This window comes from Malaya genurostris, chromosome 3 (assembly GCF_030247185.1).
Source record: "Malaya genurostris strain Urasoe2022 chromosome 3, Malgen_1.1, whole genome shotgun sequence".
Taxonomy (NCBI): Eukaryota; Metazoa; Arthropoda; class Insecta; order Diptera; family Culicidae; genus Malaya; species Malaya genurostris.
This window is the reverse complement of record NC_080572.1, coordinates 49,868,520-49,881,550: the sequence shown is the minus strand read 5'-3', so window position 1 is coordinate 49,881,550 and position 13,031 is coordinate 49,868,520.

Sequence of the window (13,031 nt, the reverse complement as noted above, 5' to 3'; positions counted from 1 at the left end):
TACAGTAAGTAAAGTAAAGTTTTGGCATTTAATTCCAATTAAAGCGACGAAGCTCATTTTGGTTGAATGCATTCGTCAACAAGAAAAATCGCCGCATCTGAAATGGAGGCCAGCCAGAAGCATCGTAAGAGCTACCAATGAATCCCAAAAAAGTCACCAAACGGTGTGGAACCTTGCGCATCCATCTTCTTCAAACATTAAATTATATTGATCGTTCTATCGATTTCAATAAAGATTTCATCAATTTTCTCAAATTATTATGTGTTTCTGAAAATAGAATCCTATACCACTTTAATATTCTGTACCCTTTGTAAAAAATAGGTACTCTGTGTGTATATATGTGCATCTGTATGTGGGTGCAAAATAAAGAGGCGTAAAACTCAAAATATGCTGAGCTGCCTAGTTTCAAATGAAAGGTCATTCTGGAAGTATGTACGCTATTGTTTTTATTTCTTGATCCTAATGATTACTTTCGAGTTATGCAAACTTTTATGTTTTCACAATTGACCTTGACAACTAAAAACGGTTTCAAACGTTGATACCTTATCGTAATACCAATCAACAAGTCATAGACTATAAGTATCCGTCAACTTTTGCGAAGATATTGAAATTTTTGTTTTGTCGATTTTTTCGCTATATCCCAATGTCAATCAAATATGGAAGAGTTATGGCAAACATTTCCAATTCAAGAGATGTAATGTTATACGTGACGGAATATTTTTTTTTTTTTTCGATGAAAAAAAAATTCTAGGAGATTAAATAATATTAAGCTACTACCAAGTCTGCTCACAATACTGAAAATGAAATTCCAATTTCCATAATATCATTATGCGGCCTAATGATTCGCATACGATATTCTAGTGACTAGAACCCATACGAAATCATTATAAAATACCCTACATTTGCTGTTTGAGGGTAGGAAATGCTAGTTCAATTTTCGATTCAATAAAAATCAAACCTTTTGTATTCAGACATTTTTGATTAATGACTATTCCCCGAATAATCCTCTCTTAAGCAAAGTTTTAACATTTAGTTTCAAGATTTTAGTGCGAAATAATTCCTTTATTAATGTTCACGGATCCGGAATTGATCTTTCCTTGTTGGAATTTTTGTTATTATAAAATCATTAGACAAAATTATGACATTTTCACATTACGAACTATTGATGAAAAATATAAAGCGAATAATTATAACATGCATAGATAATGATTAGAATTTTTAAGACTTGTTATGAAAACTTCCACCTTTTTTCGTAAAAATGTTTATTTCTTAAGGCAAAATACATTAGTTTTACTTCGCCGTAGCATCCACTATTAAAACCTTATATATTACGAATGCAGTTACAACGGTTAGTATTTAATAAAACATATTACTATTAGATTCCTTGAATACTATATTGGTTACCAGTATTCATTAGTTAACCTTCTCAAAATAGACTGTTTTTATGTCAAACGATTAGCTGTTATAAGTTACATAAGAGAAAAAAAACATTTATTTTTATATATACTGCACATGATCTTTCGTTTTCTTAAATATGTTTATTTCATACACGGAAACAAATCCGTTACTGCTGTCATGATTAGAATATCATGAAACCAATCATTTTAACTTATCATGAAACCATGAGCATTAACTCTTCTTCCATGAAAATTAATCATGGTTCGAAAATGCGTTACTTGACGAATGCATTTCTTTCCAAGCTCGTAGCTCTAATTTTCTACCCGGATATCAGTTTGAACCCTCTGCCTCAAGTGATGTGATAGATTGCTTAATAGATTAATGGTAAAGCAAAAAGCAGACATTGAAAAGCAAGACCTACTGAAAATGTTTACTTGATCCTGAAGCATACAAAAAATAAAGATAATGAAGCAACATAAAAATAGAGATAATGAACCGAAAATTAACATCATAAGAAACTAAGCACGGCTACGCTTTTCATTTGACAAACATCAATGTTACATTTTGTTTGAATGTATTCTTACATCTTTGATGTGACCGTTGTTGCTAGAATAATATTCCGAGAGCTAGCGTAAACCAAAAAATTAATTCGATTGTGAATTTGCAAAACCATCTAACGAAAATCAGAAAAACATTTTGTTTAATTAATTTTTTTTATAATAAAATTTTTATTCTGGCTTTTTTGCGTAAAAACTTTACGTGACCGATTGGCTTACATTTTTGTTACTTAATTTTTTTTTGCTAATGGATCTCGTTGTCACCCTTTTTCTATGGGGAGAGTTGCTTCCATTTCCATCTAGCGTGAATCGAGGGTCACTTTGTTCGCGGCTTATCTCATCATCCACTGTTCATCGTCGGTGTTGTGTGTGATTTCCGTTTTATTTTCGTTTTCCTTGTTGATCGTAGTCTTGGGCTCGTTGAGAGTTGCTGTAGATGCGCCTTGTTGTACATTGGTTGCAGTTGCTGGTTGGTTGGAGGGTAAGCTGTTATCTGCAGCTGGTGTACTGTGTTCTATAGGGATACTGATGGTTTCGTTTAAGGGGATACTTCATTGTTGTTGGTGTCTGTTACAGGTGTACTGGGGTTGGTTGGGGTTGGTGTGAAGGAAGCACCGTTGTCCTTTGGTGTAGTTGTCTCCTTGTCCAGTTTATTACATGGCTTACCGTAATGAACAGCGTTTTGGCAATATTGACATGTGGCCATCTGATTGTCATAGGTAACAAGTGATTTGCACGGAATTCTTGTATCTTGACCATAAGAAGGTATACCCCTCTTCAAGTGTATGCGTAATAAACGTACGCCATTTAAAATACCGGGGAAAAAATTCTTCCACTTTTCTTTTTCGATAGAGAGAATCTCTCCGTATTGGGACATAGTTTTGCAAATATAAGAATCGGTGACGCTTGAGGGAGGATCATGCACACACACTTCTATAGCACTATCTTCCATATGTACTGGAATGTTGTACTTACACGGAAAGACCGAAATTAGCATTTTGGCGAAAAAATTACTTGATTTTCTGATTTTAGTTAGTTATTTTTTGAGACAACTAAAAAAATCTTACTTTTGCTAATTTAGATTTTTAATTCTAATTCTCTTAATAATAATAAAATATTTGTTGAAATGGCTATTTTTTTTAGTTGAATTCACCAATTAAACGTGCTGTCATTTCTTAGCTAAGGCACGCTTCATATCCATTCAACTAATTTTTTAGTTGAATTAGAGAAATAAAACGTTGTTTTCAACCAACATAAGTGGTTGAATTGGTTTCTGCAATTAGCAGCTATATGGCGCTCGTTAACACCGTAATGACTACTAGCCACTAGATGGCACACTACTACCGAAAAATATTTCAGTCGCGGTTATCTTTTCTATATTTACAGGTATAAATACGATGTTGTATTGGAGAAAAAGACATAAGCGAAACATACACTTCTTTTTGAAAAATTTTACTTCTAAATCGCTGTTTTCTTCATTCGACTTCGCGAAATCGACTCTCTCACTGAAAACTTTGAGCACTCGGAAAACAAAAACCGAATACAAGTAGTACACCGGACGGCGCAGCCCGGAATGAGAAGATACAGAAAAACATCATTTGACGTGTACAATTAGAGTGCAATATTCGAAACTCACTTCACTGTTTCGCGTAAAAACATTATTACCCACAATCGCTTCAACTGCGCACAAATTCTGAATAAATACACTTTCCACTAACAGTTTACGTCATTTTTACATATCGGTTTAGAAATTTATATAGGGATATATCGTAACACATGCGAAAAACATCTAAACAATTTGCGAGCAGTTTCAACAAGACTGTCCCTTTTAGCTTTTTAATGGATTGTTTTGCTTTGACACTGCTGTCCTTCAGTAATAATGGTGATAGATAAATAGAATCAAAGTTTCTGATTTTAATAACGAAATTAGTTGTCAATGAGAATTTCGTGTTGGATTGAAATATTGCTGGTTTGTGTCAAGAATATTCGCCAACTAAACACATTCTCTAAAAATAAGAGTTTTTTTCAGCACAGTAAATTCTAAATTTTAACTAATTTTATAGTTATTTTGGAAATTTTGTTGTTAAAATCAACTAATTCAAAAACAGTAATACGAATTAGGCGCAGAGCTAATTTCGGTTGTTCCGTGTAATGTTCTCGTGCTCCACATAGTGCACATAGTTATTGTCTTTTGCGAATTGAATTGCATTCAACTCTTTATAAAACTGGATGTAAACAACATTATTTGTCAGCATTGAAGTAAATGCACACGTTTAATGTCAAGATGCATTTGTTCCTTAAGCAAACCTTCAAGCAAGGATGGCTTTTATCGTATCAAAGAACGCTCACCAGCAACTCTTCACACGATTGAATCAGTGCCATCAAAGAGAAACGGATATCATCGTAACATCAAAAACCCGGCATGGCTCATTTAACATAAAATAGACACCAGTGCGAGAGCGAATTTCTCTCGATGACATTTCTGAGAATCAAAGGTTAACACGCTGCTGTGGGGATCCTCTCTGAAGCAACAAACGGTTGCTTATTCTCGTTTCGCGATCCGATTTTATACAGGCAGTTAATAATTGCGATAGAATCATTTTACTATTGCCGCATATTCTAACTATGTGCATATAACCTTTGTATAAGTTGTGTCTATGAAAATGTCTGTGAATGCTCCACACAAGGGTTTTGAAATTTTGCAACATCGTCGTTCTATTGTTCACTACACAATACTGTACTTGGTTTCTTCTGTCCCGAACGTAAGCGGTTTTGTTATATCGACTGACTTGGATGAGATGTGAAAGCGAACTGTTTGATTAATTTGTTTTATAGATATAACAACACAAGCTGTATTGATGCGCCTAAATATTATAAATAAGACGATTTTCATGCAAGAATTCGACATAGAGTTTCTTTGTAAGAGGTTTGATTCACACGTGTTTTTTCATGCAGTTCGTTTAAGTGTTTAAATTCTGAAACACAAATTCAAAACTGGAGCAATGAACGCAAGTAAACACGTTATTTTAGGCGTCGTCGTTTTTCAAAAACATAATATTTTAATTGTAAATTATTCTGATTAGAAGAAGTTCGTCGTGCTTTTCACTGAATTTATGTTGCAAAAATTAACATCGTTGCAAAAATCACACATAAACCTTTTTTAATCCACCTAGTGGTATAATGATGCCCTTCTCATATTACCTATGCTTTTCCAATTATCACTAGAGAAGATTCTGTGAAAAAATTTTTTTTTCAATCTTGAATTTAATAAGAAATTTTCTTTGGGTATAAACTAACACAGCCTTTTCAGTTTGTATGCAATTATGTCAACTTAATAAGAATTTAAACACACATATTACCCTATGAAACACTATTTATCCTATAAAAGCATGATGAAATTTATTCTATGAGACTACGAGATTTTTTTATTTTATGACATTATTTGACACATACTCACACACAGACACATACATTGCTCAGATCGATGAACTGTGTCGAATGATATAGAACACTAAGCCCTTCGGGCCAATTTCCACTGGTCAATTTTTCAAGTGATTGTATAAACTTTCTACATGAGAGAAGCAATAAGTGCACTTTTATTGAAAAGCATAGTTATCATGATCTTGTAATAAGATTAACAAGTAGGTACAAATTGAATAAAAGGATTAGAAATAAATTTTGATGTGGCAACCCTGCACGCTATACAAAACTGAACACAGCACGCTGCGAATGGTAGTTTCGCATCGTCATTTTGAATTTGAATGTTTCGACACTCATCGCCCTAACACGGAACCGAAAGTCGGATCAGGATGAAATTCAATTTGAATCATGATTCGTGAAAAACGGCTTAACCGTTGCTGAGTCCGTTAGGTCCGTTTTTGGAGATTTCCGTCACTTTTATCGGTGCTTTCGGAAGCGGAAAACGGGGACCAATAGTCCCAAGGTAGTTTTATATATTCACAACTAACAAGATCTGCCAACTAGATGAATTTACCAGTAAGTTTTATAAAAACGTGTACCTCGTTTCGCCATCGCTTCTGAAAAAAATACTCATGAAATTTAAAATTTTTTCACTAATCGCGCTGTAATACCAGAACCGGAAATTGGATCTGGATCAAATTTTCGGGGACTTTTCAAAGAATTTTAATACCTTTTAATTGCTTCTTAGTTTGCGAAAATCAGTTAAGAAATCTCCGAGAAAATTGTGTTTTCGCATTTTTTAATAAATTTGCACATATTTCCTTGTAATTCCGGAACCGGAAATCGGATCCAAATGATATTCAGGAAAATTAATTGAGGCCATAAGACCTTTCATATGAATCTCTGTGAAAATAGAGTGATATTATTCGTCACACACACACATTCACACACACACACACACACACACACACACACACACACACACACACACACACACACACACACACACACACACACACACACACACACACACACACACGGGTCCTGGTGGATTCTCCCCTTCCACCCCCCCCACTTCTTCCATTCATCGGTTCACCCATTGCTACACACAAAGCTTGCTATGTTAGAAATACTCTTGTACCCACACACACACACACACACACACACACACACACACACACACACACACAGAATTATTGAAACACATCCTCAGTTTGCTCAAACAGCACTGGCATATATTCCAATCTATCAATACTATTGAAACGAGAGAATACTGAAATAAAGGTAAAGTGCTTGTAATACTACTTATTTAGACGTATACCGAACACGATATATGCTTTTCCAATGCGTAATATTACACTATCAGCTATTTCATTCCGTGAGATTGCCACTTACTTTGCCTAGAAAGATTCACATTACAATTTAGAAAGGGTTATCGGCAACAGTAACAGAAGTATGGCGTGCTATGATACAGTTTAGCCCTTAACAAGATGCCCTGCACTCTGCAGTTACGTACATGAGAAATTAATCTTTATTCCTCTCCGATCCGATCCTGGCTGTACGCCACTTGACTGATACGTACAGTGGACTGCTCTTTTGCAGAAGGACTGGATGCCAGCTGATGCATAAAATCCAATCAAAAGTAATTTCCCGTGAGTTTCTCATCCGGATTAGCACCGTTCGGGTAAGTATCCCACGTAAACTGAAACAGAGTTGCATAATGATAACAGCGAGAACGTTGGCGGCGTCCTCGTCTAGCAGTTGGGAAAACATGAAATGTATGGTGAAAGACTCGGGCAACATCAACACCCCGGAAACTACAAGTGTTCATCAGCATTAAGGCATAAATGAATATCTATTCATGTTAAATAGAGAACTGGCTGCTACTGATGGCTGCTGGATACTCCTTGTGCTGATGCCAGAAAATCACTCCGCATACACATGTTTGGGCAGGAAAAAGGATCCTATCTGGGTTCCTCCACAGCAAAAAAAAAACCGGCGACGGATAGCATCATTACGAATGGATATTAGAGAAAATTCCTATTCAATTTTACATATTCACATTCCAACAACTTTGCACTGTAGGCTGGTGGACTACACGGATGCTGGAAAAGAGTTCCTATAAGGATGAAAAGTAGGAAATTTCATCACATCCCTCTCACTTCGAACGGGTCGGACACACACTGGGGAAAAATAAATGAATGGCTTCCAGGCATCAGATCCCAAGCAATAGAATAGCGAACTCTGGCGCTAGATGGATGCGACGGATATGGAAGCCACTGTGCGCATCGTGGATGAGAGGCGTAATCACATCATGTGTTACCCATCTATTTGACACATTCGTTCCGGGAACGGGTCTTTCATTTCCAAAGGTAGAGAGCTTTTCAACGAATTTAATTTCTGTTATGGGATTTATTTAGTTGATGTGCGCGTTAATGTCCAGGACTATGCTAAAATTTCACAATTTCGCTCGGGATGAGAATTAATACATAATGAAATATGAGGATATCTTGGGGTGGTATATTTGAATCCCTTATGTGTTGTCATGAGATCTAGCTTTTTGTTCACGAATATGTTTGACGCTTAAATGACATGCTTAATTTATTAGTATCATACCAAAACGCAGTTAAGTGAAATTCTTAAATGTAAAGTAGTTAAGAGTAAAAGAGAAAATCTGCACACACGGAGCATGGTATCTTTGTATACCAAACAGTGCTGTAAAACTTCATTCAATTCAATTGAAACTGAATGTGGAACACATTGACGATCTCTCCACTGCAGTAAACTTCACTCTCTGACACACACAATGTTTGCTGACGGCCCGAACGGGCAGCATTCAATTCATCACTGGTTTCTCTTCAATCGAGGCTCAGTTTAACCACCGTCAGTTGATCTCTTGAAATGACAAAATATCTCTTTCAATAGTGTGAGAGCGGCCTTCAAATGAGGTTCATGTAAACATTCGAATAGGTTCAAGATAATAGATGAAAGACAAACCAGATAGCTGAAATATCAATCACAGAATACACATAAATTAATTGTTTCCTCCTTTAGTTTTCATTTTTAATACTTTACTCCATTTATAATTCTATTCGTTCGAATTTGCTTACTACCAAGAGCGAAGGCATTTAAGCAGGTAGACTACTTGGCACTCGAAACTGAGCAAGCAAAACTTCAAATGACTAGGTACGATTAATCAACTGACGATGAATTCCGGGAGCTTCACTTGAAAATGGCATCAAAAGTCAAATGAATTAGTAGAGATATGCTGACTGTCAGCGGCCATAAATTTCATTTTCATCTTATATTATTCGATTGAAAATGAAATTTTACCGCACTGATACCAAATAGCCTTATGGACACCAACAATACTGTCATGAGCAGCTTTCGCAAGGAATAACAGAAACAATGAACCAGATAGTTGTAAGGATCTGAACGTTACCTTCACCTTCGTGGAGCTAATGATCGCTAGACCATCATCGAACGTTTCCCAATTAGGTCATTTTCAATAAAAGTAAACACGAAGGATCTTCTTATTAGCCTGATAGCCTCAGAAATCATGGAATCCGCCCCGTCGTCTCGATATCATTGTAGCACTTGTACGCTGTAGTGGTCCGTTGCGGGCTCCATTGAATGGAAGAGAATACGCTTCTCATGCACTTTTGCTTTTATGTCATAGTCTTATTTGACCAGAAAACCTGAGTGTTTTGTCTGGATATATCATCTAGATTATGGTGCCTGCTAAAGAAAATGTTTAGAATTTCTATCAAAAGTTGGGTTTTCAAGCAATACTAATACCTTTCTACAGTGGCGTACCGAGGAAATTTAGCACCTGGGGCAACATAAGATTTGCCGCCCCCATCCTTGGTTTAGAGAGCAAAAAAAAACTGAACTCCATCTCCGGAGAAATCGATTGGGCGAACGAAACAAAGGGCCCAAAGATTAGTTTGCCCTATAACCGTTGCGCCCGGGGCAACGTATGGTCCCATTGCCTTGTAACAGATGCTATACACGTTCTACTCGCCCTGCAGTATGGTAAATTCGGGTGAAGTGCCACACCTTTTTATAAATCGAAATTTATTCGAAACTATTCACTGAATCAGAACTTAATTTATTGTTATTACAAATTGAAGGATCCGTATACATATTGAGAATTTATTTAGCGTTCGAAAATATTGATATTTATATTTGAATAAAAAATGCAGATCCGGATGAGATGCCGCACATATAGGAAAAGTTTGAGAAAAGAGGTTTTTAAATATTTTTTATTATTCAATGAGTATTGTATATTTATACACAAAAAGATTATCATTTATCTGTGTTTCAACTCATAAGTAAACATTATCATAAAACAAACATGTACATGGTTGAATAGATTGTTTATGAATTCATTTTTACACCATTGTTTTTCTTCCAACATTAAGTCATAATCGCAAAATGAAGAAAAATATGGAAAAACGTTTTTATGTATTTTACATTATTTTTACCTTTTTTTTATAAATATAAAAAATAGGCATAGAATTCCAACCGATTCAGTTCGACGAACTGAGCAAATGTTCGTGTGTGTGTGTGTGTGTGTGTGTGTGTGTGTGTGTGTGTGTGTGTGTGTGTGTGTGTGTGTGTTTGTGTGTGTATATGTGTATGTGTGTATGTCTGTATTTGTGTTGTCAACAAAGAGGTCGAGATGGCTGGAAAAATTTTGATCAAACTACTTGACTTTTGCCTCGGACCGATTTTAGCATGGTTAATTTTTGGCAACATAATCGTTCGAATATAACATGTAAACCAGACAATAACAGCATTATCAAGTTGAAAGTAATTCAATAATTATATTGATTAAAACTACTTACAGCAATAAATGCTGGAAGAACACAACATCCATATACCATTCGAATCAGATAAGCAAAAACGTGTGTGACAAATTATTTCACTCAATTTTCTCGGAGATGGTTGAACCGCTTTCTACAAACTCAGATTCATTTGAAAAGTCGTATACTCCCAAACAAGGTCCTTGAATTATGTTTGTATCCGACTTCTGATTGCGGAACCACGAGATGATATGTGAACCGAAATTAAAATAATGCAACTCATTTTTCTCGTAGATGGCTGAGCCGATCTAAGATTCAAATGAAAAGTCTTAAGATCCTACAAAACATCCTGCTTTGTAGTCAGATCCAACTTCCGGTTCAAGGGATACAGAGTGATTAGTATAAAAATGTGTATTACACAAAAAATAATCAGGTTTATCGGGTTAGCAGATTTGGATAGTCGATAACCAAATAAACTTACTTCATTTTTAGTTTATTCAGTTTCCGATTTAATTCGTACTACGATTTCTCAAAGACGATTTTCAAACATTTTGAAAGAAATGTAAACTATGCAGTTACTCAGGTGAACTTATTTGACTTCGGCTATACCAATTTTCGGATTCCGGTTCCAGTATTGAATCGTTTCTCAAAAAAAATCAAATTTAAGGATTTGTGGTCCCATACAAAATTAATGAATTTTATCCGATTCTGTCTTCCGATTCTGGAATTACAGGGTGATGAGTTTCTAAAATTCAAACCGATATAGAAGATTACTATCCCAAAAAGCTTCAAAGTTGGACTCACAATTATTGCAATTCATACATCATATTAATTTATAGCTATACGAATTCTTCTAGGGTATGCTGGTTCCTGAATACCGGCTCTCGAAGTACCGTAAATAACCGTAAACTCTAAAGTGGAACTTACTTCGACATCTTATGGAGTGTTCAATCGATTGTCACACGTTAAAATTTAAATTCGATCCGATTTGCAGTTTTGACATAACACGGTAATGTCGGAATGACTGAAATCTCAAACTGCGTCTTAAAACGACGTTCATTAAAATAATGTCATGAGAACTAAAACACCGAAGGATATGCAGGCAAAAAACATATGCGGATTGATAAAAAAAGGTATCATCTCACTGCTAGGTGGATTAAGCACGTTTTTCACTTTAGTAACAATATATCAATCGAGTGTTTATAGTAGGTAGGTGCGACGTCTCACTACCACACCACCTTAACTTTTTACCCGAAACGTCAATTCCCACGAACATAACTAAGAAACTTTCTAGAGATTTCACACAATGCAATAAACGCGTGGATCGATAGGAATTGAAAATTTAATGGCCTCCGCAACATGGTCGAGATTAAATAGTTAATAATAATTTTTGACTGACAGAACAGAGCAGCTATTACTTACGTTTTCTATTGCGTGTCGATTTCGACGGGGATCTCACCCGGATTCACCCTATGTCAATGTGCAGTTCCACATGTTTGTCGCACTACGACTGAAACGTATCGACGAAATATGGAAAACATCCACTCTGAATGCCATATACCATAGGAAACTTTCATGAAGAAATTCATATTGGCGTAATAAGTGACTGTTTTCATCTCGATACTGTTCCATGAAATGGTCAACTTTCTTACCATTATTGTAAAAGGAGAACGTCAATGTCAACAATCAATTAAGGTTATCAATCAACGAAAATTCACAATTTCTAAAAAGAATTTCAAACATGAAAAGGATGTGAAAATTGATCGAAAATCACAACATTTAAACATTTACTAGATGCATAGGGTTGTCAACCAGCAAATATGCTCGATTTTTGAAAATATGTAAAACAATAAATGGTGAAAAAGTCAAGTTTTCACAGATCAAAATTTAATATATTCATGTACTTTTAACTAAATTTAATTTAAATGTACTACTTTTGAAAAATATAAAGTTTTATTTCAATGAAAAGTAAAGTCAAAATACAACACTCAAAATATAGAAAAAATCACACCTCTTAGTGGACGTCATGTTCATTTAGCTTTGACATTTCCGATTCTACTAAAAAAAACGTGATTAATCCACCTAGCAGTGAGATGATACCTTTTTTTTATCAATCCGCATGTGTTTTTTGCATAGATATTCTTAGGTGTTTTAGTTTTCATGACATTATTTTAATTATCGTCGTTTTAAACGGCAAATTGAGATTTTAATCACTTATTACCCTGTGATGTCGAAACTGCAAATCGTATCGAATTTCAATCTTAACGTGTGACAATCGTTTGAACATTCCATGAGATGTCGAAGTAAATTCCAATTTAGATTTTTTCGTCATTATCTAGAATACTTCCAGAGCCGGTATTCAGGAACTAGCATAACCCAAAATGATTCGTATGGCCATAAATTAATACGCCAAACAATTTACATCTTCTATATCGGTATGAATTTTAAAAACTCATCATCTTGTAATTCCAGAATCGGATTAAATTCACCAATTTTATGAGACCTTAAGTCGTTTAATTTAAATGTTTGTTTTTGAAGTTCGATTTGCCCTTGTTGAGAAAATGATTGAGCTTTGATAAACGATTCGATAGCCGGAATTCTAAAACCGGTGTAGCCGAAATCAGTTAAATTCACCTGAGGAGTGTGTAGACATCTTTGAGACATTGTAGTGCGAATTAAAATTTGGGGGTACATTCCGAATTCAAAAACGAATACCGCTTAAACTGAAACAAATTTATTTGATTATCGACTATCCAAATCTGCCAACCCGATAAACCTGATTAATTTATGTGAAATAAACATTTTTATCGATGTGGTATGTGACATCCGGGCCTCGGAAAATTTTTCT